General features: G+C 47.3%; 1 protein-coding gene across 6 annotated transcripts in view; it reads right to left on the bottom strand.

The window, feature by feature from the left end:
* LRRC3B (leucine rich repeat containing 3B) overlaps positions 1-23,547 on the bottom strand; it is a 93,187-nt gene extending 69,640 nt beyond the window's left edge. For 2 of the 6 annotated variants that reach the window (XM_021071453.1, XM_005669310.3), the window contains exon 1: positions 22,149-22,766. The gene's annotated coding sequence lies outside the window, so the exon portion shown is untranslated. The other 4 variants (XM_003132076.6, XM_013981425.2, XM_005669311.3 and 1 more) reach the window with 4 other exon arrangements.

Genomic DNA, 24,082 nt, shown 5'->3' with positions numbered 1-24,082 from the left:
ATAGAATGTGTAAAGAAAATGTTCCTCCTGAAGTTCCCGTTGCGGCGCAGCAGAAATGAATCCAACTAGGATCCATGAGGGCTTCTGAAATCATGAAAGTCTTACTACAGCAGAGACCATTCCATACGGTTAACAGTTGTTCCGAGTAAATCCAGGTTAAAATTAAAATTTTAAGCACCTAACATGACCAATATGAAGTAGATATTAAAAAACTCAAGTTTTTTCAAAAGGAATTTGGGGGCTGAAATATCAAATTCATGAAGAATAAAAACACCTCCGACATAAGTATCAGGTATCAGGTATGGCCTGATAAGACAGCCTTATCTTTTCACAGTCTCCTTTTCTGAATTTGTTAAAAAGCCTCATTAATCTAATTAAGTTAGTGTTCCCCACATATTGGTCACTCACATCTTACCTACAAGAATTTTGGCTACATCCAAGTTTTACCTATATTAGCATTCATGCAATCTTTTTAAAATTCAAGTTATTCCAACTGTTTCTCTCTTTTTTTGACCTCGGCCTCAGCATGAGGAAGTTCCTGAGCCAAGAAGTGAACCTGTGCCACAGCAATGCCTGAGCCCCAGTGATGGCAATGCCGGATCCTTAACTTTTAGGCCACCAGGGGACTCAAACTATTATCCTAAGAAACAATAAGTATGGTTTTGCTATGCTTTCTCTATTTTTCTATGCTCTCAAAATTTACATAATACCCCCCCAAAATGTGTGCACATCTAAAACTATCTCCCAGAGCACACTGGGGCCCATGGGAAAATAGAGCAGAATATGGACAAATTGCTGTGTGTGCTTGTTTGCGTGTGTGTGTATGTGTGTGTGTGTGTGTGTGTGTGTGTGTGTGTGCAAGCGCACTTATGGAGGGGGTTCACACAAAGGCTTTCTCAAGAACTAAGGAAATAAGAAAGTGCCAAGGTTGTCAGGCCAAGCCGGGGACAACATTCCAACAAATGCCAAGATCTGCAGTTCCTGAGATGCAGCTGCTGTCCCTTGATTTCAGATTGATTGCTTCTCTATTCATTTCCCAATCCCTCAGCAGGCAAGATGGACAATGGGGCCAGAAAAAACGCTACTCAGGAGACTCTGACACTGATGGAATGCCCTGTCCTCCAGATCACTCTTGGCAGCTTCTAAATACATGCCGTGGATCACACGACGGCTGCTCTTTCACGTCCTCTACATTTCCCAGACAAGGAGACCGAGACCCCTAGTTCTGTGGTGGGTGGTCCAAGGTCACACTGGTAGTCGGCGGCGGCAAACCACGAACTGCATCCAACACTTCTGATGCTTAGGCCAGTGCATCCCACTGCCCATGCTGCGACCAGAGCCTATCAAGCTATTTATATATAAACCACCTACATTTCCACCATAGGCAGGTATAGAACCATACTTATACACATACTTATAACATACATGTACACAGACACATGCACACATGCATGCTTATATTATGTAAGACCACCTTCTGGCTTCCTGAGTGCCTCCTAAGTGCTATTTCACCACAGAGATGACCAAAGAGAAGGGCATTCTCCAAAGCTCACCCCCTGCTGTCTGTGCTACTCACCACCAATCGTGTGTTCCCTTATCCCTGTACATGTGACCCATGCAGCCAGCAATGCCTTCAGGAGCTCTGCCCATCCTGATCTTCCTGCCAAGGTATAATCCAGCTCCAGAAGTCAGCTTTAGACTTTCAGACAACTCCTCTGGGGCTGGACTGGCCACCTCGCTTCCACCTCAGCTGTGACCCATGGGGCAGAGGCATGGCTAGCTCAGGGCTGGGTTGAGGAACACCCCAACCTCTGCACCAGCAGCTGGCAGACCTCCAGCTGTCCAGTGACCCAGGACTTTCTCAGGGACTCTCCCCACTCCCAGTCCCACTTCCGGTTGGTTACCTCTGGCATCTGTCTCCTGGGTACCTCTCTCCTCCATCCTTGCTCCTCACCCCCTGCTGATACACCTTGATACAGGCCCTCATCCTGCCCAACACTGTCACAAGGTCTCCTCCCCAGCATCCAAGCTACCTCTTCACCCATGGCTCTCAGAGTGTGGTCCAGGGACTCCCGGGGGGTCCCCAAAGCCCTTCCTAGGGATCAGTGAGGATGAGACTCTTTCCCTAACACTGTAGACATGATTGGACCCTAGATATGTTATAAACTATTTCCATCATGCTATAGACCCGATGCTAAAGACATGATCTGTCTTTTCTACGATCAGGCTATCATAAATGCATCGTGGGTTTTTCCAAAGGCTTTCTGACATGGGCTATCACAACAGAGTGAGTGCAAAAGCAGACGCAGGAATCAGATATTAACCTGATGTGCAGAAATCTAAAAGCATGCCTCTTCTCACTGAATTTTTGTTTTGGAAAATAAATTGTTTTTTCATCTAAACGTGGTTTTCATGTTAAAATGTAATATGCTTATTATTGTTACACTCAGCACATTAGGGAATACTTTTTACATTTCACTTAATTTTTAATTTGGTAAATAGAGATACTAGAACTCGCAGAAACAAAGACTCTTTAGGATTCTCAAAAAGGGTTGAGAATCGAAACGGTTTTGGGTGCCAGAAAGTTTGAGAATTGCTGCTTGAGTAATATATTCTCTTACTCACAGAAAATTCATTAACGTTGTACTCTTCCAGTCTGTAAGCCGTGGCCATCCAGAGGGGAGCATCTCATGGATCTGGGCAGGGCTGACCTCCACCTAGCACCTCACTCCCTCCTCCCCTGAGCCCATGCCCCCCCCAAACCTCAGCACCTGTTTCCTAAGCCAGCTGCAGTGGATCGGTACCATGCTGACTCTGCACATCTGGCTGCTCTTGCCGGAGTTCCCATCCCTGTGGGTTCAAGTTAACAGAAATCTGTATGGACTTGGAAGCTGAAGGGGAGTCACAGGTCGGTACCAGACCCAGCAGGCCCTGCCGCAGCCCCCAGGCATTCTGCTGGTTCCCTCCCGCGGGGAAGGCGGAAGTGGCCCAGTTAGCTTTGCTGCTCCCCGCTCTCGCAGGCTCTGAGTTTGTGTGTTCAGCCGCTCCGGCTTCTCCCACTGACCTGGACTCCAGCTCATCCTCCCAGCACCGGCCCCTCACACCTCGTTCCCATGCTTCCCCTCACTTTCGCCCTCCTTGCTGACCTCCAGAGAGGTCAGACCCATCTCCAGGAGAGGCAGTGCTTCCAGACATCGCATCTCCTCTCTGGTCTCTGAGCACTGACTTGCTAACTTGTCTCTGCTCCTTCACCTCCACCTGCAGACCTCTGCACGGGGAGCACTCCCACAGCTCTGTAAGGTCTGTTCTCCACAATAAATCCAGGAGGGCATGCCCTTCATAGTGGCCCTGCTTCCCTCTCACATCCCAGTTCATTCCAAGTCCCCCTGTCTGATGGAATACCACGATAACTTTCCTAAATCACTCAGGGCCTCTGAAGCCCTTTAAAGCCATTCTCATCACCTCATGTGACTCTGGTCTTCTCCATGTCCTCAGGGTGCCCAGCACATATGTGTGGCATGCCACCTATAATGTGTTATGACCCGTTTTCCATAGATCTATCTCTCCCTCCTACTTGGAGCTCTTGGCAGTCTGAGACAGGTTCTCCGCATCTGTATTTGTGGGTCCCCAGGCCCTGAAACAAATGCATATCTGTTCAATACCCAACGCGGGGGAAGCCAAATAAATATGGATATGGATTTCTAAATGTCAGATACAGCAGGGAGGATGAATGAGAAAAGGTAGGATAAAAGAATTCCACACTGCTAAGCTGGAGGTTCTGCGTAAGGTTTGAAGGTTTGAAGTCTCCATGTTTTAGCAAACATAAGAATCATTTTAGAGAGCTTGTTAGAAATGCAGATTGCTCGTGCCACACTGTCAGATATTCTGGTTTAGCTGGTTTGGGGCAGGGCTTACAAGTCTTCAGTTTAAGGGGACATGGGGCATTCTGATTTAGAGTATCCTCGGAGCACACCTTATGAACCACTAGCCAAAAGAATACAGAGGCAGGAAGGACTCCTAGGTCGGCGATTCTTTTTTTTTCTTTTGCTATTTCTTTGGGCCGCTCCCGCGGCATACGGAGGTTCCCAGGCTAGGGGTCGAATCAGAGCTGTAGCCCCTGGCCTATGCCAGAGCCACAGCAACGCGGGATCCGAGCCACGTCTGCAACCTACACCACAGCTCATGGCAACGCCGGATCCTAACCCACTGAGCAAGGGCAGGGACCGAACCCGCAACTCATGGTTCCTAGTAGGATTCGTCAACCACTGCGCCACGACGGGAACTCCAGCGATTCTAATTAAGTTAAGCTGTTTTGAGTCACTGGGTGGGGTAAGTGGAGAAAGGAAGACTGGATAAAGATGTAGTTTCCAGAGTTCCCGCTGTGGCACAGGGGTTAAGAATCTAACTGCAGCAGCTCAGGTCACTGTGGAGTCTCAGATCCGATCCCAGCACAGTGGGTTAAGGGAGCTGGCGTTGCCCTAGCTGTGGCATAGGATGCAGTTACAGTTTAGATTCAATCCCTGGCCCAGAACTTCCATATGCCTTGCATGCGGCCATTAAAAAAAAAAAAAAAAAAAAAAAAAAAAAAAAATGTGGTTCCTTGGGCCCCACATAATGTTTCCAGTGGGCTTAGAGTCAGAACACTTTTCTTGCAGTTTAACGGCTCAGTCGTAAGAAACTGAGATAGAGGCACTTCCTGTCTCCAACTAGTCAGCTGCTCTCATCCCTGAAACCCTTCTGGGAAGCAGAGCCCTGGGGTGATCAGGAGTCATAGGGAAAGGCCGTCTGGGGGTCATAAGAAAGATTCTAAAACAAGCTCGAGAGCTTTGGAAATACATGAGATTAACAAAAAGACACAAAGCACAGATTCACAGGAAGGGCAGAGAACTAGAAGAGGAGGCTTCTCTCTGCAATTTTTCCAGCATTTTAACCATCCACAAGCCTATGGGTCCCTCTCCAACATTGCCCCATATGATCTCAGTCTGCACCAAGTAGTACGGTAACCACTAGTGCATGTGGCCATCAAGCACTGAAATACAGTCTGCGAGGCTGAGAAGCTAAAGGCTGACTTTTAAATGTGATTTATTTAAATTTAAAAACTAACTCATTCAGTGATTGGAAAACATTTAAGTATTTCTGAAACAGCTTGGATATGCAAATATGATTTTTCGACAGCCCATTTTATGAAACTGAAACATAGGTGAAGTGTTTCTGATGAAAATTCCCTGTCCAAGTGCAATGCACTGAGGTATAAAATACGCATTAGATTTCAAAGATTCAGTGTGAAAAACTTTTAATAAATTAAATATAATTTAGAATTTAAGTAATATGTTAAGTGATAATTTATGTTTAAGTGATAATTTTAGAGACACTGGGTTAAGTAAAATATATTATTAAAACTACCTTTTTTCTTTTTACATGTTTAGTGTGACTACTGGAAACTTTAAATTGCAGAAGTAGCTAGCATTGTTTCTGTTGGACAGTATAATCTAGTCAAGACTCTATAGACTATGACATTGAATGCTGTCACTAAATTTTTTTTTCGGCCACCCTTACAGTATATGGAAGTTCTTGGGCCAAGAAACAATTCAAGCCAGAGATGCGACCTGCATGACAGGTGCAACAATGCAGATCCTTAACCCGGGGCCCCAGGCCAGGGATTAAACCAGTGCCTCCACAGAGACAAACTGCATCATTAACCCACTGCACCACAGCAGGAACTCCTAAAGATGACTCTAAAGATGCTCTCCTTTTGGAAATGCAACCTCTTTGGATCTCATCTCTATCCCAGCTTCACCATTCATGGGACAGCATTTGGGGGAGCTGAGTTGTTTCTGAAAAGAAGCCTTGGGATTTTCAAGTCCTGATCTGGTGTCTACATCCCTTGAACACCCTCTAACATTCAGCAGCAGCTTTACCTCAAATGTTTGGGGTGGCTTATTTCAAACCACCCCAAAAACAGTTTAAGAATTAACATTGATGAGAATATTTAAAATATGATACTACTGACAACAAAGAAGACCCAACACTGTTTTAAATAAAATCAATAGCGTCCCTCTCCAATAGGAGCAGTTATGAAGCCAACCACACCCCTTAGGTTAAATTCTGGCATGTTTGTTGAATAAACTACCAACCACAAAATGACATTTTCTTATAATCCCTCCTAAAGAGTCTCATCTGAGAGCTGCTTTGGTTGTTATCAGGTGTTTATTCATACCTTGAGACAGGTTTGTAACTCAGGGTCCATGCCCCATCCCTACCCCCACTGAGACCTTGACCAGAATAAGAATCTGGAGGTTTCTTAACTTAATTTGGATCCACAACTCTGCAAGGTCTTTTCTGATTTCTTTCCTCCACTGATGTCCAATTGGAATTTAGCATTTCCTTCCAATTTAAAGGCAAGGAACGAGGTTTCCATCATGGCTCAGTGGTTAAAGAACCTGACTAGTAACCAGGAGGTTTTGGGTTCAATCCCTGGCCTCGCTCAGTGGGTTAAGGATCCAGCGTTCCCATGAGCTGTGGTGTAGGTCGCAGACGTGGCTCGGATCCCAAGCCATAGCTATGCTATGGCTGTGGCATAGGCCGGAGTCTACAGCTCCAATTCGACCCCTAGTCTGGGAACCTCCGTATGCTTTGGGTGCAGCCCTAAAAAGATAAAAGACTAAAACAAAATAAAATAAAATAAAATAAAGGCAAGGAGCAAATGGCATTACTATTATCAGAACTTGTGACATCAGCAGTAAAAATCACAGCTTTTTTTTTCACATGACAACACAGTTGTTCCAGATATCCTGAAATATCACTTACACACATCGTAACTTTAAAATCATGGTAGTTAATTGTTCCTGACAGAGGCAACTCTAGGTTAATTTCTAATCTGATCCTCATTCAGTCCTAAAAGGGGGAAGGTATGTTCTCCACCTACTGGTTGAGGCATCTAAGATGCTATATAGTCTTACACTTGCTTGTCCTTCATAGATATATGAGAAGAAATCAACCATTTAAATTATTTGTTATAGGAGGTCCCTCGTGGCACAGTGGGTTAAGGATCTAGGATTGTCACTACTGTAGCTCGGATCACAACTGTAGTACAGGTTCAATCACTGGTCCAGGAATTTCCAACAGGCTGCAGGCACAGCCAAAAATTAAATAAATAAGTAAATAAATAGTTATAGTTTTGCAAAACTAGACAGTTCATATGAGAATTTTCAATTCTTTATGAATCAGCATGTCTTTTGAAATATGATGGGCATGTGGCTGTAAGTCTATACCAGGCCAACTCAAACACATCTGATGGTTAAGCTAACTATTAAAGTGTGTTATGTAAAGTAATTTTTCAAATACTGATGACAGACTGGGCAGTGATATAGATCATGCATAATGCATAATGCTGTGAAAATCAGAGTATTTGTGTATTTTTTGTTGTTGTTCCTTGTAATCCTATGTTCATTTGTTTGTTTTTCTGGTTTTTTAGGTGCATAACTGCAGCATATGGAAGGTCCCAGGCTAGGGGTAGTATCAGAGCTGCAGCAGCTGGCCTACACCACAGCCACAGGAATGCCAGATTCTTAACCCACTGAGTGAGGCCAGGGATCGAACCTACATGTTCATGGATACTAGTCAGGTTTTTAACCTGCTGAGCCACAATGGGAGCTCCAATCCTACATACCTTTTCCATTTAGAAATGTTTTTACATTTTATTTAAAAAAATATGAATTTTACATTAAAAAATAAGAAGGGACACACAAGTTTGACTAGGCTGCCAAAAGGACAAGTAGTAGGGAAAAAAAAAATGTTAAACCCCCTGACCTAAGCATTACATTATTGCTCCAGGACCCTGAATATCCATGTGTTTTAAAGTAGAGGCACCTGCTTCTAGTAGAAGCCACAATGTCACCTTGCATCCATCAGGGTCACTCCACCCACAACTAAGAAGCAGAAAGTTTCTCTGTATTCCTTCTCTACTGGTCAGCACAAAGGAAAAGTAAAGAAAGGATCATGACTTTTTAAAGAAATGATGATACACAGCTTCACCAGCTTCACCAGAGAAAGTCCTAGGAGCTGCTGATGACTTAGAGATTTGGCAGCCTGGGAAGCAAACAGTAACTTCCCAGTAACTCATTAAAAGCCATTAATGTTTCTTAGGGACCAGCTGGCTCATCCACCTTCAATAGGAAAAGTGACTTAAAAATTCACCTGTTGGGAGTTCCCCTTGTGGCTCAGCAGTAACAAACCCAACTAGAATCCATGAGGATGTGGGTTCAATACTTGGCCTTGCTCAGTGGGTCGAGGATCCTGCATTGCCATGAGCTATGGTATAGGTTGTAGATATGGCTCATATCCTGCATTGCTGTGGCTGTGGTGTAGGCTGGCAGCTGCAGCTCCGATTAGACCCCTAGCCTGGGAACCTCCATATGCTGCGGGTATGGACCCAAAAAGACAAAAAAAAAAAAAATTCACCTTTTATTCTCCATCAGTTGAGTACAATATAAATGTATATTTAGAAACACTGCAAGCACCTTCCAATTAAAAAGGAAGTTATGCGGGACTTACATAGTAGAACCAGGCTAGGCAGAGTAAAAAAGCGATGCATGGCTCATGGCCCACATTTCTCAGCGTGGTTACCCCAACATTTAGAAACACCCCTGTCATAAAAACAACACTGTAGCTTTTGGAAATTTTACCCTTTAAAAAAAAAAAAAAAAAAAAAAAAGCAAAAATAAGGTTCAGCCTACAATTTAATACTGTCAATACATATTCTTCATTACACAACTGGCATGCCAACTGTTACCTAAGCACTTCAGACTCTTCAAATCCCACACCCACACATTCTGAACTCATCTGCACCCAGATATGAATAAAGATGAATAGCATTTTGAGGAGATAGCTTCTCCATGCTCAAATGGCAAAAGCCATGGAGCAAATGCCTCAGAGTGTCTGAGGGACTTCTCAGGACAGCAGGAAAGACCCCCAAGAGCCACTCTTTTGTCAGAAAAAAAATCACATCCTTCTATGGCAACCTGCCCATTGGGTGTTTAAAATTAAAAAGGACCTCAGAAGTCCCTTCCAGTGTCGAGATCCTATGATTCTCTTATAAAGAAATGACTCTTCTTTGTTATTTTACTCAACTTAATTATACTTTGGTAGGTTAGTAGCCCAACTCGACATCACGTCATGGAGAATGGTTCTAGGAGACCCCATGTGGAATGAGCTGGTTAAAAAAGTGCAGGCTATTAACAGCTCCTTCTCTAATTTCTTTTTCCTTCATCACAAATCACAAATGCAGGAAATTTCCAAAAGTCAAATGAATTGTTTTCTAAATGTTTGTTTATAAATAGGACTGGCAACCGTTTCTTCTTTCATTTGACAAGTAGTTCTGAGATCCTACTGTGTGCCAGTAGGGCTCTGTACCAGGCTGGGGGTGAACATCAGTGGTCTGAAAAAGGCACATCTTTGCTCAGAAATGTTTCACAAAGGTGCCCAGGCACCAGGCTAACCTACAGTGGCCTCCTGTATTCACCAGCGCAGGTTGCACCAGGAATTTATTTCACCTGCTTCTGGCAATGCAAAGTCCAAGATCAAGGTGCCAGAATGGTCAGTGTCTGAGAGCCCTCTCCTTGGGTTATAGAAGGCCATGATGTTGCTGTAAGAGGCCTTTCCTTGGTGTGTGTGGCTGGACAGAAAGGAAGTAAGATCTCTGGGGTCTGGCCCCACCTTCCTGACCTCACCCCAACCTCATCACCTCCCAAAGGTCGCATCTCCAAACACCATTGTGTAAGGGGTCAGAGCTCCAACACGTCCTCCACATCAAACATGCTATTTTACCTACGATATTAGTCCAACAGACCTAAGTGTTTCCAATCCACCTCAGAAGAGTAGGCCCTTGGCACCTCTAGGGTTTGGCCCCACAGTAGCTGAAGGCTGGGGTGGGGATAGGGGCCCACACACCAAAAGAGGGTGAGAGCTACAGCTATAGTGGACACCTCAGTCCTAAGGACCCCAGTGGCTCAGGGCTCGGAGGACAGTGGACAGGTTCTGAGGCTCCGGTCAGCTCCTGCAATGGGGCCAGAATCCAGATCTGATGTGCTTGTGTGGGTCAGGTGTCCTTGTTTCAAGGCCTGCCTGCAACTCTGAAGCATCTCATGACCAAGTTCCATCAGGTTAACACAACAAAACACACACAGATAATGCAGAATCAGAAGAATGGCAAGATGCAAACTATAGCAATAAGCCTGAGGTTTTTCACCAAGCTGCAACAACAGACTGACTTTTTTTTTTTTTTTTTTTTTTTTTTGCTTTTTAGGGCCACACCATGGCATATGGAAGTTCCCAGGCTAGGGGTCAAATCAGAGCTACAGCTGCGGATCTATGCCACAGCTCACAACAACGCAGAATCCTTAACCCACTGAGCAAGGCCAGGGATCAAACCTGCATCCTCATGGATGCTAGTCAGACTGGTTTCCGCTGAGCCACAACAGAAACTCCCAGAGTGCTTTTAACCAGGCTGATGAAGCCGGCATTCCCCAGGCTCGGCCCGGCCCCTCAATTAGAAATAACGTCCCTCTTCTAAGGTTTGATCTTTTCCTCAGAAGCCTGCACAATCAAAGCCAGCCTGGACTGGAGAGGGATCAAAAGAGGGGAAATCTGACAAAGTGCAGATCTAGCCCTGACCCTGCTAACAACCAGGGCGGCCACCTGCTTCTCACAGCCCCTCCCGCACCTCCAAGACCAATCAACAGACAGTGCACAGGGCCTGACAGTACCCCTTCCCTGTGAGCTTGAACCATGCAGAATCAATCAATAGCTCTTAGCTGCATCTGTGACATCCAGACTTCCAAAATGGAATGTCAAGCTCCTTGGGATGTTTTTCACAGAATGAAAGGGGGAAAAAAAAAAACAAAACTCCTACATTTCTCTCCCCTCATCTACTGTGAAAATGAAGGAGGCAGGTAAGGACACAGGGTCTCTCTGGGTGACTGCCATTGGGCTCGGGCTGTTTGAGTGCACAGCTCTGCCACAGCACGTGGAGCCTAGGAAAATTCTAGCGCCTCTCTGGTTCTTTTGCGGCTTTTATCTCCATAGTCCAAAAGGTTCCTAACAGCAAGGCGGAACAAGAGGCAGGAGAGCCATTTGACAGAAAGCCAGGGTTCCAAGACCCCAAGGAACTCAGCACAGCCACACAGCGACAGCAGAACCACATTCAAAATCAAGAATTCCACTGCAGACCCTAGCTTGGCACAGCTGGGGGACTGAGAGCCCCACTTTCCTGTAGGAGACCAGATACAGCTTGTAGACGTGCTTTGCTTTCTTTTGTGTGGATGGGTGCTCACAGTATGAGGATGTTCCTGGGCCAGGGATCAAACCCACGCCACAGCAGTGACAACACTGGATCCTTAAGCCACTGTGCCACCAGGGAATTACTGCTTTATTTATTTTTTAATTGAATTAGTTCTACCGTAAAACCTAAAACTATTGCCTAAAAATCTGGATTTCTGATTTTTTTTTTTTTTTGGAAAATCCAAAGCTCAGACCTGTACTGCTGCAAGCAACAGAAAAGCAGAGCTAAGAGGAGACCGTGGCTCATGCTCCTGGTGGACCAAGGCATATGATCAAATCCCCCTCCCTCGATGAAAACCTGTATGGACCATGCCATTCCCTCACATACATGTGCTCACGTGACTTCCCTCCTCCTGAGCTGCTTCCCTCTGTCTTGCCAGTTCAATGGGTATAGGTAATCTGTCTTTCAGGATGCCAGTTCAAATGCCCCAGGCCCCATTGCAGTCAATTCTGATCTCCTTGGAAGAACTAACCAGGCCTTGTTCAAGGCTCTTAAACATTCTCCTATGCTCGTTTTATTAGACCTCTTTTCATATGTGCAGTACTCAATGCTGGGAACACAGTAAGCAATCGATAATGCTGTGACCAATCCTGAAAACAAAGACTTAAATAGTACCTATCATGTGCCAGACCCTATGCAAATTATCTTATACATGTTAACTCCTTTAAGCCTCACAATGACCTATGATGACACCCATTTTACATAGAGAAAACTGAGGCATAGGAAAAGTTAGTAAAGTTTCCCCAATTCACTCCTTCAGCTATTCCAGAAGAGGAATGAGAACAGAACAGAACCTGGCTATCTCTGAACGAGCAGGTGGCTGGACAGTTACAAAGAAGGAAGGGAAGAAGAGAAGAAGGGAGAGAGACGGAGGAAGCGACGGGAGCTGCCAGGAATCAGGAACAGCCAATGGAGAGAGACATGAAAGGGCGATTTTTGTGGCAGGAACAGCAAGTCTTTTGGTGGGTTGGGGACAGAGATGTGTGCTAGATTTGCTGCGGAAAATAAATAAATAAATAAATAAATAAATAAAACAAAACAAAACACTGCTTTCCAATGTCTGTCACTTTCTGTGATGTAGATGGCCCTGCTGCAGCTCATTTCAGCTCCAACATGCTATCAGTGAGTGCAGAGTTTGAGAGAAGAAGTAAGAAGCATTGTCAGTCGAAGCCAGGACTAAGACACTCATTCCAACACCCCGGGGGCAAGTGTGCCAAGGAAAGTGACAGATGAACAGACAGGCAGGACTAGGCCACAAGGAACCTGTTAAGTACCATAAGGATGGAACCCTCCTAGAGGCAACGAGAAGTAACTTCAGTGCTGTTCGCAGTGAGTGACAGGCGTATATGGCTATAAAGAGTTAGACACAGATGGGCACACAATCGAAATTTTACATACGCCTCCTTCACCTTTTCTACACCTTTCCAGAGTGATGGTTACCCGTTCTTCCCCTCCTTTCCTGCTCTGTCCCTTAGCCTGCCAGCTCTTCTTCCTTCCCCAGCCCCAGCCCCACTCCAATTCCCAGACCCTCAGAATCGTAGAGTATTTTCATCTAAAGTTCTTGGATCTGGATTTCCCATTGCGGCTCAGGGAGTAAGAATGTGACTAGTATCCATGAGGATGTGGGTTCGATTCCTGGCCTGGCTCAGTGGGTTAAAGGATCCGGCATTGCCACAAGCTGCAGCATAGGTCAAAGATATGGCTCTGATCCAGCGTTGCCACGAGCTGCGGTGTAGGTCACAGATGCCTACAGCTGCAGTTCCAACTCAAGCCCTAGCCTGGGAACTTCCGTATGCTGTGGATGTGGCCTTTAAAAAAAAAAAAAAAGACCAAAAAAAAAAGTTCTGGGATCTGTGTACTTCAGGGCTGGAAGGCCTTAAGCAAAGAAGTGAGCCTGAAGCAGCTAAAGAGGGGGGCCGTCATGCGGAATAGCAATAGAACAACTACAAGCCAGAAGGGGCTTTAGGAACCATTTCACTTCCAATCGTCCTCTCCTTGGGAAAGGAGAGCAGAAGGCGGTCATCTGAAGTAGCTCAAAGAGAAGTTCCATTGTAGCTCAGGGGAAACAAACCCAACGAGTACCCACAAGGTTCCGGGTTTGATCCCTGGTCTTGCTTAGTGGGTTAAGGATCCAGCATTGCCGTGAGCTGTGGTGTAGGTTGCAGATGCGGCTCGGATCCATGTTGCTGTGGCTGTGGCATAGGCTGGCAGCAGCAGCTCCAATTTGACCCCTTGCATATGGAACTTTCATATAATGCAGGCACAGCCCTAAGAAGAAAAAAAAAAAGAAAAAAAAGTAGCCCAAAGAGGTGGAGCTGGTGAGGGCCAAAGCTGGAGGCAGAATAGGATGCCTGGTCCGATACTCTGAGTGCACATAAACAGAATGTTTCTGAGTTACTGCATGCCCCTGCAAAGTCAAAAGCTTGCTTAGAAGAGCCTTTTGTCCTACCAAGTAGATTCCACTTCACCAGCTAGAACAGACAGACACAGAGCGATCTCCAGGAGTGGGGATGCCCTGTCATCTCCCCCAGCACAGGACAGCATCAGCCATCTGCTTAGGGAATGCTCCATGACCTCCTCCGCCCCCTTGACATCCCTCAAGGCCTCTTTATCCAGATCCTGGCCTTTCCCATGGAGTCTCAGGCCACCTGTCCGCAAAAGGCCACTTTCTGATAAGCAGGATGTGGGCAGGGAAAGGAAGGGAAACTCTAAAAGCCACTGTGATATCTCTGCTTTGAAAAAAAAAAAAATTGGGAGAGAAGTTGAAACTCTCAGATGAAATGTAACATAGCCGAATAATTCAACCTCACGTCAGATGACATTGGCCAAGGCTATAAGAACATCTGGCCAAGGTGGCCATTGGGAGCTGAAGGGCAGGCCAGTGCTTACCCAGCAGGGAACCAGAGGCTGCTGTTGCTCCAAGGAAGCCCATTTTTCAGGTCTTACCAAGGCATCCTATAGCCTGGCCATGGCCCTAAGAAGTGACTCCTTCCAGCCAGAGCTGGTTTCCACTTCCCAATGCCTATCAGGAGCCATAATCTTACTAATCTCCTCAAGCCAGAGAAGCGAAAATTGAACTGTGGAGAGAGACACCAGGGAGGTGACAACAGCTCAGGGACCCTAGTTACCTCTGCCCAGGCCTGTCCCGAGTCACACCCACTTCTAAGAGCAACAGTCCTGCTCCCTTTCATTCTCACAAGTATCCTGGTCATGATACGGTCACCCTGGTCACAGCCTTCCAAGACACATGTCAACAGAACTCAAGAATCCATGAACTTGAATGGGAAAAAAGTCACAAATCTGTTTAGGAACACTGAACTCCGATTTAGCACTTCGTTCTCTGTAAATGCGGGCACAAACCTGAAACGCGGTACCCGCGATATAGTCATCAGTACAAATCAGATTATTTTCCTCTTGGTACAGGTGTGCAGTCACCTCACAGCTGCTAGGCTCATCCCCACTCCCAAATGATGGCAGCCACCAGTCCCCCATCAGATCGCATTATGCATCCATTAGTAGGTCACAGTGGTTTATAGAGCACGTACAATTATCTCAAGAAGATTCGTGTTATAATCTTACGTATTGCAACCTGTATGTTTAAACACAACACTCAAGAGTCCCTAAGCTCCTCAGACTGCCAAAGGGCACTGTGGCATCAATAACATGAAGAGCCCTTGGCCCGAGGATGGGGAAGCCACCTAAACCAGCAACAGGGAATGTGGGAGAATGAACCTGCCTTCAGCTGAGGACCCAGACTGCCTTTGGGTTCAGCTAAACCTTGAGGAATTATTTAGGTGCATTATTTACAACTTGTACACCTCTCTTTCAGGCCTTTATCACTCCCTTTCCTTTAGCTTTCTTCACTTCCTCTTACTTTTATGCCTTTCTTCCTTAATCCTTCTGGTTCGGCCGATACCAAATATCTCTTTCTCTCTCTCTCTTTTTTCTTTTTAGGGCTGCACTTGCAGCATATGGAAGTTCCCAGACTAGGGTCGGATTGGAGCTACAGCTGCCAGCTTATGCCACAGCCACAGCAACACCAGATCTGAGCTGTATCTGCAAACTACACCATAGCTTGTGGCAATGAGATCCTTAATCACTGATCAAGGCCAGGAATTGAACCTGCATCCGCATAGATACTAGCTGGGTTCTTAACCTGCTAAGCCGTAATGAGAACTATCTCTTAGTCTCCCTGTACTAACCGCTGTGCCCTCCCCCTTTGGTGGTTTGTTTCCGCTGATGTTTGTCCCTTTCACCCCTTTCCCTTCTGCCCCCACCTCCCCTGCTTCTCTGCCGCCTCTCTCCTGGGCCTCCTGACCTGGCTGGCTACCAGCCATCCCTGTTTCACAGATTCTGTGAGCAGATGCTTTGGGTACCAAGAGTCTCCCCTATACCTTCCACTAGGGAAGGGCATTCATTTTGTTTATAGGAAGTGTTTTTTGAGAAGTAACTGAAACACAGGTGACCATCCAAATAAACGACTGCCATGGCTGGAGACTATGTACATCTGCCAACCCAAACTTGAGTATAATTTGTAGAAAGAATGGAAAACATCCCTGCTTGATAAGCCGTCATGACCAGATGTCTAGAAAAGGTCAGCCGACTGGACCAGGATTCTCAGTGCATAAATTCCCAGTGTAGCAAGGAAAGTATATACTGCTTAGTCATTGCTACCAGGGTGAGACCTCTGTAAGCAGGCCAAGGCAAGGACTGCTTCCCTAGATCAGAACTGAGGTTAGAAGACTAGAGGAGAGGCCAGTGTGACTTCATGACCTTTGTGCTTTGGCTCTGGACAAAGACACAAGTACACTGTGCCTTCTCCCTGCCCTCGCCAGGGGAAATATTTGTTCTGAAACAGCCATGTCTTCCAGCAAGGTACTGCTTACCTACATGCAGACTGAAAATTCTATCAATGACCTAAAAAAGAAAGAAGAAAGGAAGAAAGAAAAGAAAACAAATCTGAATTTGAAAACATACTTAGTTTTGTCAAGTATTACTCCATGCTTGAAAATGACTCACAGTATTTTATTTTTCATTCTTGTTTCCATTTTACTTCTAATAAAAGGCACAAATCCTGTTTTTTTTCCACAAACCAAAAGTACAGTGATACTTTCACTGACTAAGGTTTTTTTTTGCTTTTTAGGGCCACACCTGCAGCATATGGAAGTTCTAAGGTTAGGGGTCCTATTGGAGCTACAGCTGCTGGCCTACACCACAGCTACAGCAGCTTGGGATCCAAGCCGTGTCTGCAACCTACACCACATCCCATGGGAATGCCAGATCCTTGACTCACTGAGTGAGGCCAGGGATCAAACCTGCAACCTCATGGTTCCTAGTTGGATATGTTTCCGCTGAGCGATGACAGGAGCTCCCTGGACAACTATTAACATAAAAAGCAGCTCAGAGAGCTTAGGATAAATTGAAACCATACATTTTATAAACGAAATATTTGTTCGTTTATCTTCTTAAAGACAAAAATCTTTTTATCAGGGTGGTTCTTTTTCAATATTTATTCCTCATTTTTATTATTTTAAATGAATTATATAGCCCTTACTATTAACTTAGCCATTTTGGGAAAATGTGTTCCAAGCCTGTCAGTGCTTATATAAAATGGCCATTCTTATATAAAATAGCCATTTCATATATGTCATGTTGTGATGTATTAATTCAGAGATTTTATAAAGCATAGATATATTCTAGTATGTCAGATAGAAAACTTTCATCTTGGTTCCCAAACACTTGTAGAATGAAGCTCATCAAAGCCACAATCTGAAGATAAAATACTAATTTTATTCTTATGGATTATTCAAATCTAAATGTAGATTAAGAAACGGTATTTTTCACTTAAAATAAAATCCATGAGGGAATAGCTTCTTAAGTTCTGCTTGGTTATACATATTTTTTTCTTTTTCTCCTCCTTCAAATTCCACAGGTCCTCAACTGGCTTCTCTTGTTATTAAAAATAGGTCAAGTTCAGCTGCTCTGGTTCTTGATTATGTATTTAATTATTTATTTATTTACTTAGCTATCTTTTTTTTAGGGCCATGCCTGAAGCATATGGAAGTTCTCAGGCTAGGGGTCAAATTGGAGCTACATCTGCCCACCTGTACCACAGACACAGCAACACTGATCCAAGTGACATCTGTGACCTACACGACAACTTGCAGTGACTCTGAAGGCTAGGGATCAAACCTGCATCCTCATGGATACTAGTTGGGTTCTTACCCCACTGAGCCACAACAGGAACTCAATTTTTTTTTTTTTTTTTTTTTTTTTTAATATCTAGCCAGGAGTTCCCATGATGGCTCAGTGGAAACAAATCTAACTAGTATCCATGAGGATGCAGGGTCGATCCCTGACCTCACTCAATGGGTTAAGGATCTGACGTTGCTGTGAGCTATGATATAGGCTCTAAATCTGTTGTTGCTGTGGCTGTGGCGTAGGCCAGTGGCTACAGCTTCAATTTGACCCCTAGCCTGGGAACCTCTATATGCCATGGGTATGGCCCTAAAAACACAAAAAAGAAAAAAAAAAAGATATAACTATCTAACCAAAACTGAGAATTTTAATTCTATGTATTGCATAAAAATACTGATTCATTGTGTTCTAAATCAAAAAGTGTCATTTTTTTTCATAACCTTTCCCCAGAACAAGTTGCTTAATTCTGTCAGCCACCTCTGTTTATATGATTTAAGACAAATACACCGCCAAGGAACTGCCCCAAGTGTTATGTGGGCCCTTTAAAAGGACCCCACACAGAGTGAGTAAATAAGTGAGTGAATGCAGGCCACACATACAGGATGAGGACACAGCTTACTCCCCAGGGACCCCTGCAAAGCTATGAAGCTGGAACAGGGCAGTCTGCCCAGGTGTAAAGAGACCCTTCTTCCTGCGGTTCCTAGGAGAGAGATCCATTCTCTGGTACATCTTTTATTCCCTCACACTGCTGATATCCCACTACAGCATCAGTCCCCCACCTTCCAAAGACCATCCCTTTGGGCACCATTGGAGGTTTAGAGCTCTCCCTGAGAAGGGGCATCTGTGCCTTTTTTCCTTACTTAAGTCAAAAGCACGTGCATTTCTAATGAATTCTCTGTAGGCCTTGAATGCTCCCCTTGAAATAATGGAGGTCTCTAGGATTCAGATCAGTCAACCCAGCACAGATGGCAGATCCAGAAGGTGGGTAGGAGGGCTCTCCAGGGTCAGTTCAGCCACACCAAAACCCTCCATCAACCAAGCATCTCTCCCCACTCCACCCCATCATCACTGCCTGAGGGCCTCTGTCCTGGCTAGTCACAGCATCAGATGGAAATCTTGTTCCAGGTGACATAAAAGGCATCAGTTTCCACCATCTGCCTGAGACTCTTACCTGCCCTCCCTCCCCCGCCCCCAACGTGATCCTGAGAAACAGGCTTTCCCCTCCCCTTTTGGTACTCCAACTGACTTTGTTGGTTCATCTCCAGGGGTAGGACATCTGGTACGAAGCTACAGAGAAGGCATGGGATGTTCTTAGAAATAAGATTCTGTTCTACCAGAATGCCTATGAGCCCATGGAATTCCAAAGCTGCAAGTGAAAGTCACCTTCACTAAAGACTCGCAGTGAGAGAGAAAGGGGCAAAGAATTATTATTTCCCTTTCTGAGCCCCAGGTAGGCCCACTAGAAAGATATTGTTTTGCCCCATTAGGCTTTACATCAGCCTAAAGTTTAACCCGATGGTCTGATATCCAGAGCAAATAACACCATATCATTTCATTGTAAGCAAAACAATCTTCCCCTCTGAGGTCCTACATTTTCTCTTATTTTCGCAAATACTGAGGGATGGGAGGTGGGCCAGGTCAGAGCCACTCAACTTGACAGAAGCACTTGGCTAAGATGGTTGAGAATCCATTTAATTTCATTTAGAATCATCTAAAGGGGTGTGTGGTTAGTTAATACTTATTTGAAGGCTTATTAATATTCTACTGCAATTTTTTTTTTTTTTTTGAAAATGAGGCACATTCGTGGTGGTTTATCCATTATGGGATAGTGATTTTATTTTTCTGGTTATGCTGATTGAGGCATTTATGAGACATTAGCAAAATGATCAACATTTTTGAATCAACAAGTTTTTCTCTAATTTAGTTTTCCACTAATTAATTTTAAGATGCTGACAAACAGCTACAGTGAACATAATCTATTTGTGTATAAACAGCGTTTATTTTGACCAAGGGTCAGAAGACAGTGGTTCTAGCAGCTATGCCAGGAACACATTCCGTGGCCTTTAGCACATCAAGGGATCTTCTCCCTGCTGCTGGACTGGGAGGGGTGGTATCTGAGATGACTCCAGCTCTAATAGTCTGTGATTCAGTTCCTAGAAAGGTACTCATTTGCAGAATAGAGTGTCTACCATTTGCGTCCCTAGAGCAGACCTCTGCTCATATTCAAATCCCCCTCCCATTTCATCTCACATTGAAAAAGGGAATGTCAGTCAAAAGATGCAGAAAAGTCCAACGCCAACAGCCAACTCCCTACATCTGTCCCCAGTGCCTGGAGCCCATCCTCCCAATTTATGTCCCAAAGGGCTCTGAGGGGGGACGTACAGGATCAGTCTTCCCAGTGTCACAGCCACAGGGGCTAGCAGGCAAGGACTGGCCCTGCAAGCATGGCCCCAGGGGTTGGAGTAGAAAGCCTGGTGTCTCACCCACACATCCTATGGACAAAGGGTCCTTGAAACCAATGGGGCTGAAAGCAGGGGATACACTAGTGCTCTACCCACAAGACTAACCAGTCCCACCATGTACTGGCTGGATGACAATGAGCAAATAGATTAATTTTTCCATGGCTTAGTTTCTCACCAATAAAATGGGGAAAATTACCATCTTCTAAGGTGGTTATGAGGATTAAAAATAAAACAGTGTGCAGAAAATATTCAGAGCCTGGCACAGAGTAAACCTAGCACTGATTGTTATTATAACTACCTATCTCCCTAGAATAGCTCTGCAACCTGAAACAAACAAACAAACAAAAAAAAACCCACTTTGGTGTGGATTTTAAGTCTTCCTTCAAGAGTTGGCCAAGGGACACGTTCCAATGCATTTCTACAAGCAAAGGAAGTGGCCCGAGCACAAAACCAGGTGATAAGCATTCCGAAAAGAACCAGGTCCTTGGGTGTTAAAAGTTCAAGTTGCACAGTGAGGGACTTAATCCTACCTCCATTATCCAGGTAATTCAGAAGAGGCCAGGGCTCTGGCCTGTGAGGGTGTGGCCTTCCTGGTCAAGAGCTGCACCCCAGCCTGTTCCGAGGGATTCCCCAGATTCCAATCTGCTGCTTGGGGCTCTGAGGCTTGTGTGGGAAGGCAGGGAGCTCGCTGCTTCTGGGTGTCCCTGATGGGAGCGACCCAACTCAGGATTCCTCCCGGAGCCCTGGCCAGTGGACGTCTCTTCAGTGCCCAAAAGATCTTGCCAAGCCTGGGGCCCAGGAAAGGGGACTGCATTGAGCTCTGCCTTCCCCCAGCTTCAGAGAGCCAGTGATATACAGCTGCAGGGCAACCGCAGAGACGCCTGCCTGTGCCCCTAAAAGCCTGCACGTAGGAGCTCGGAACAGGGAGGACCAGAAGGTTTTACAGGGCTCCAGACCCACGCAACCTCCACTTTCTTCTATGGAGCCAGGAGGAACGGGGAAGGCGCCACTTGGAGAGGGGCGTGCACCTCCTCAGAGAGAGAAGGGTTAAATGAGTACCTCCAGACCTTTGACGGCCCAGTGTGTTCCCCACCAGTATATATGGAGCCCAGGGCTGCCCCTTCTTCGCTACAGCAGTCTCGGCCCCCTCCTGTAAACGTTCTTCCATTCCAGATTGCTTGGGTGCAGCAGGGGAAAGCACTTCGCCCTCCAGCATCCGCCAAAGGATCTGGAACAAGCAGAAGAATCTACCTGGGGGCCGAGGAGTGGACAGACCCACCTCTGCCCGGGCCCCAGGTCTGGAGCCAGGCCTCCCCTCATCCGATGCCCACACCCCCCTGGTTCTGCGTTTCGCTGCACACCCTACAGTTCTGTGCTCCGGAGCCTCCCGGGCGGCCTGGGGCTCCCCTACTCCCTGGCTCCGCCCAGGTGCCAGGTGGGGAGCGGCGAGGGGTGGGGGCGGAGGAGGGGGCTCCCACTGCAGCCTCCACCCGTACGTCGCCTTCCAACCGGTTGGGATCCGGGTCTACACGTCAGGCGCTGGGGACTACTCCCTACCCAGCACACCAGCCTTCCCCTCGAGTACCGGAATCCCCTTCCCACCCTGCGGCTGTGGAAACACCCCCAACTCCCGAGCGCCCGGCCCAGAAGGTGGGTGCCGGTCTGCCGACTCGGCTGCGGAGGTGGAAGGGTGTAGGAGCCGGCTCCGGAGGAACAAGGGGACTCTGGTTCTCTAGGAGCTAGAAAACGCTCCCCTGGTCCATGATCTGACCACTCAGTCACGGCCCAAGACGCCAGCGTACACAGAATCGGGAGGTTTGCCTCTCCTGGAGAGGAAGCTCGCCCCAGCCCAGCCACCCAGAAGCCTGCCTTCCCAAGTCCCCCCAGGGCCGGCATTCCAAGGCTCCGGTCTGCCCCTCTGCGCTTCCCCAGGTGCCCAACCCCTCCCCCACCGGTATTTACACGCCCGGGCCAGCGCCCTCCAGACTCAAATTCCTTACCCTCCTGGTCTGAAGATGGCTCAGGGCCGGCCCCTCGCCCACTTTGGCGGAGCCTTTTGGTCTCCCCTCAATCAGATCTATCCCCGCCCTCAGTTTCCACCCCCACTCAACCAGCAACCTTTCCCTCCCCACACCACTTACTTCACCCACCCGGATCTGCACTTGCCTTCCCACGGCGCACAGCCGCAAGCCACTCCGAGGGTTTCATTGCCGAATTGGGGGTAGCATACGTAGGAATGGACCGACTCCCGCCGCGCTGGACAGAGCCCCAAGGGTGGGGGCAGGCTTCCCCCACGTCCCACCTATCCTATTTCACCATTTCGGCTCCTACCCAACCCCTACAGGCAGGATGAGCACTGCTGAGTCCCAAACCCTTGCCTCTCTAGCGAGAGCTGCAGGGAGTGAAAAGTCGACTGGCAAGAACACACAGAGATGTGTGGAGATGCCAATGGCAAGGTGGGGGGAAGACTGGGGGAAGGGCGCAAGCGAGAACTAGATGTGCAACTTGCACCGCACTGGGTGAGCACCGCGCAAGGAGGGGGCACAAAAGTTTGCAGACTATTGTACTGCAGCCAGCTGCACGCGAGCAAAGAGGGTCGACCCCCTCTCGCCAGGAGGGGTCTCTCCAAGGATCAGCGACAGGGAATCAGGGGGGTTGGACATGGCTCGGAAACGGGGTGAGAGTTCTCCTCTACCAGTGCCTGGAGGGATGGCCTAGGCACCGGGCAGAGGGGACTATACCGCGCTTTGCGAAAAGCAACAGGCGGCTGCACCTTACCTTGCGCCAGTCCCGGGCCGGGGTGGCTGCTCCATCCTCGTGGCGCAGGGAGGAGGCGGTGGGTGCGTCTGGCTGGCGGCGTGCGCGCGGCCAAACCTGCAGCGACCGCTATCCCTGCCCGACTGCCAGCCGGGCCGCCTGCTTCGGACCCGGCCGGCCAGGCGGGCTAGTTCTCCGTCGCGGCGGCGGCGCTTGTGCGCCGCGGCTGGAGCGCGGGACGCCGGCGGTGCGTGGCTAAGCTGGCGTCCTCCCGCGCCTCCACCGAGAGAGGGTGCGGCCGCAAGCGGCCGTGCGAGGGACCGCTTGTCTCCCGCTGCTGCGGCGGCCGCCGCAGACCCTGCGCCGGGCCCAGGAGCCTCGCAGGAGGAGGAGACAAAGACCGGAGGGAGGCGAAGCGCTGCTTGCCCAGACGCGATCCGCTCAGTCGCTGGAGGGGAATCGCCTCCTAACCCGGGCTAGGGAGGAGGGAGGAGGGGCGAGGAGGCTGGGGACGGTAACAGCAGCCAGCAGGGACTGAACGTGACAGTCAGAGCCCTGCCACCGCGACGCGGGCGCTGCCCTCGCGCCTTCCCGGTGGGGGTCCGGGACGGAGAGAGCGGGCGGGGGGCTGAGCTATTTGCTGCAGGAGGAGGTGAGCTGGGGTGGGAGTGTTCGCTCCCCCGCCGCCTCCGCCCTCCTTCCTCACACCCCCTTGCCTAGCTCCACTCTCAGATGCTCTGACCAGATTCTTTCTCCTGTTAAACTACTGAGATCAGAACTGAATTTAGCTGGCAGAAGAAGCACAGCGTGGAGATGGGTTGATTATCCTTTAATGGGGAAAAAGGCTGATGCATAAAATTCTTTCGACAAATGACTGCTTTCTGGATGCCAAGTATTGTACTAGCTGTTTTGCCAGAGGATGAACTAGGTGGGCTACCCCACCTCCACCACCAGGACTCCAAGATCAAATTCCAAAATCGTCCCCAGCAGTTCCTGAAGCCCAAAGTTTTGGGGTTGAGTCCTTGGCCCTGTTCGCTACCCCCAACCAGCCCAGTTTCCTTATAAAGAAAAAGGTGTTAGAAAATTCAATTTTTCTTTCCCCTTCCAGGGTTGACTTTGAATGTGTAGCCGAAATGGGGTCTTTGAAGAGAGTGTACGATCAAAGCAAATTATTGTTTTTAATAACGTTATTATTTCCTGATTTAAATTATTTTTCAGATTTGCACCCCCCCAAAAAAATAGGGCCAAAGGACCAGCCTTCCCAACATCTAGAAACCTCTTATTTTACAGCCCTCTTTCACCTTTATCCTCACCCTCACTCCTGGCA

Source organism: Sus scrofa, chromosome 13, assembly GCF_000003025.6.
Source record: "Sus scrofa isolate TJ Tabasco breed Duroc chromosome 13, Sscrofa11.1, whole genome shotgun sequence".
Classification (NCBI taxonomy): Eukaryota; Metazoa; Chordata; class Mammalia; order Artiodactyla; family Suidae; genus Sus; species Sus scrofa.
Note: the sequence above shows the minus strand (reverse complement) of the source record. Positions and strands in the feature narration are given on the sequence as shown.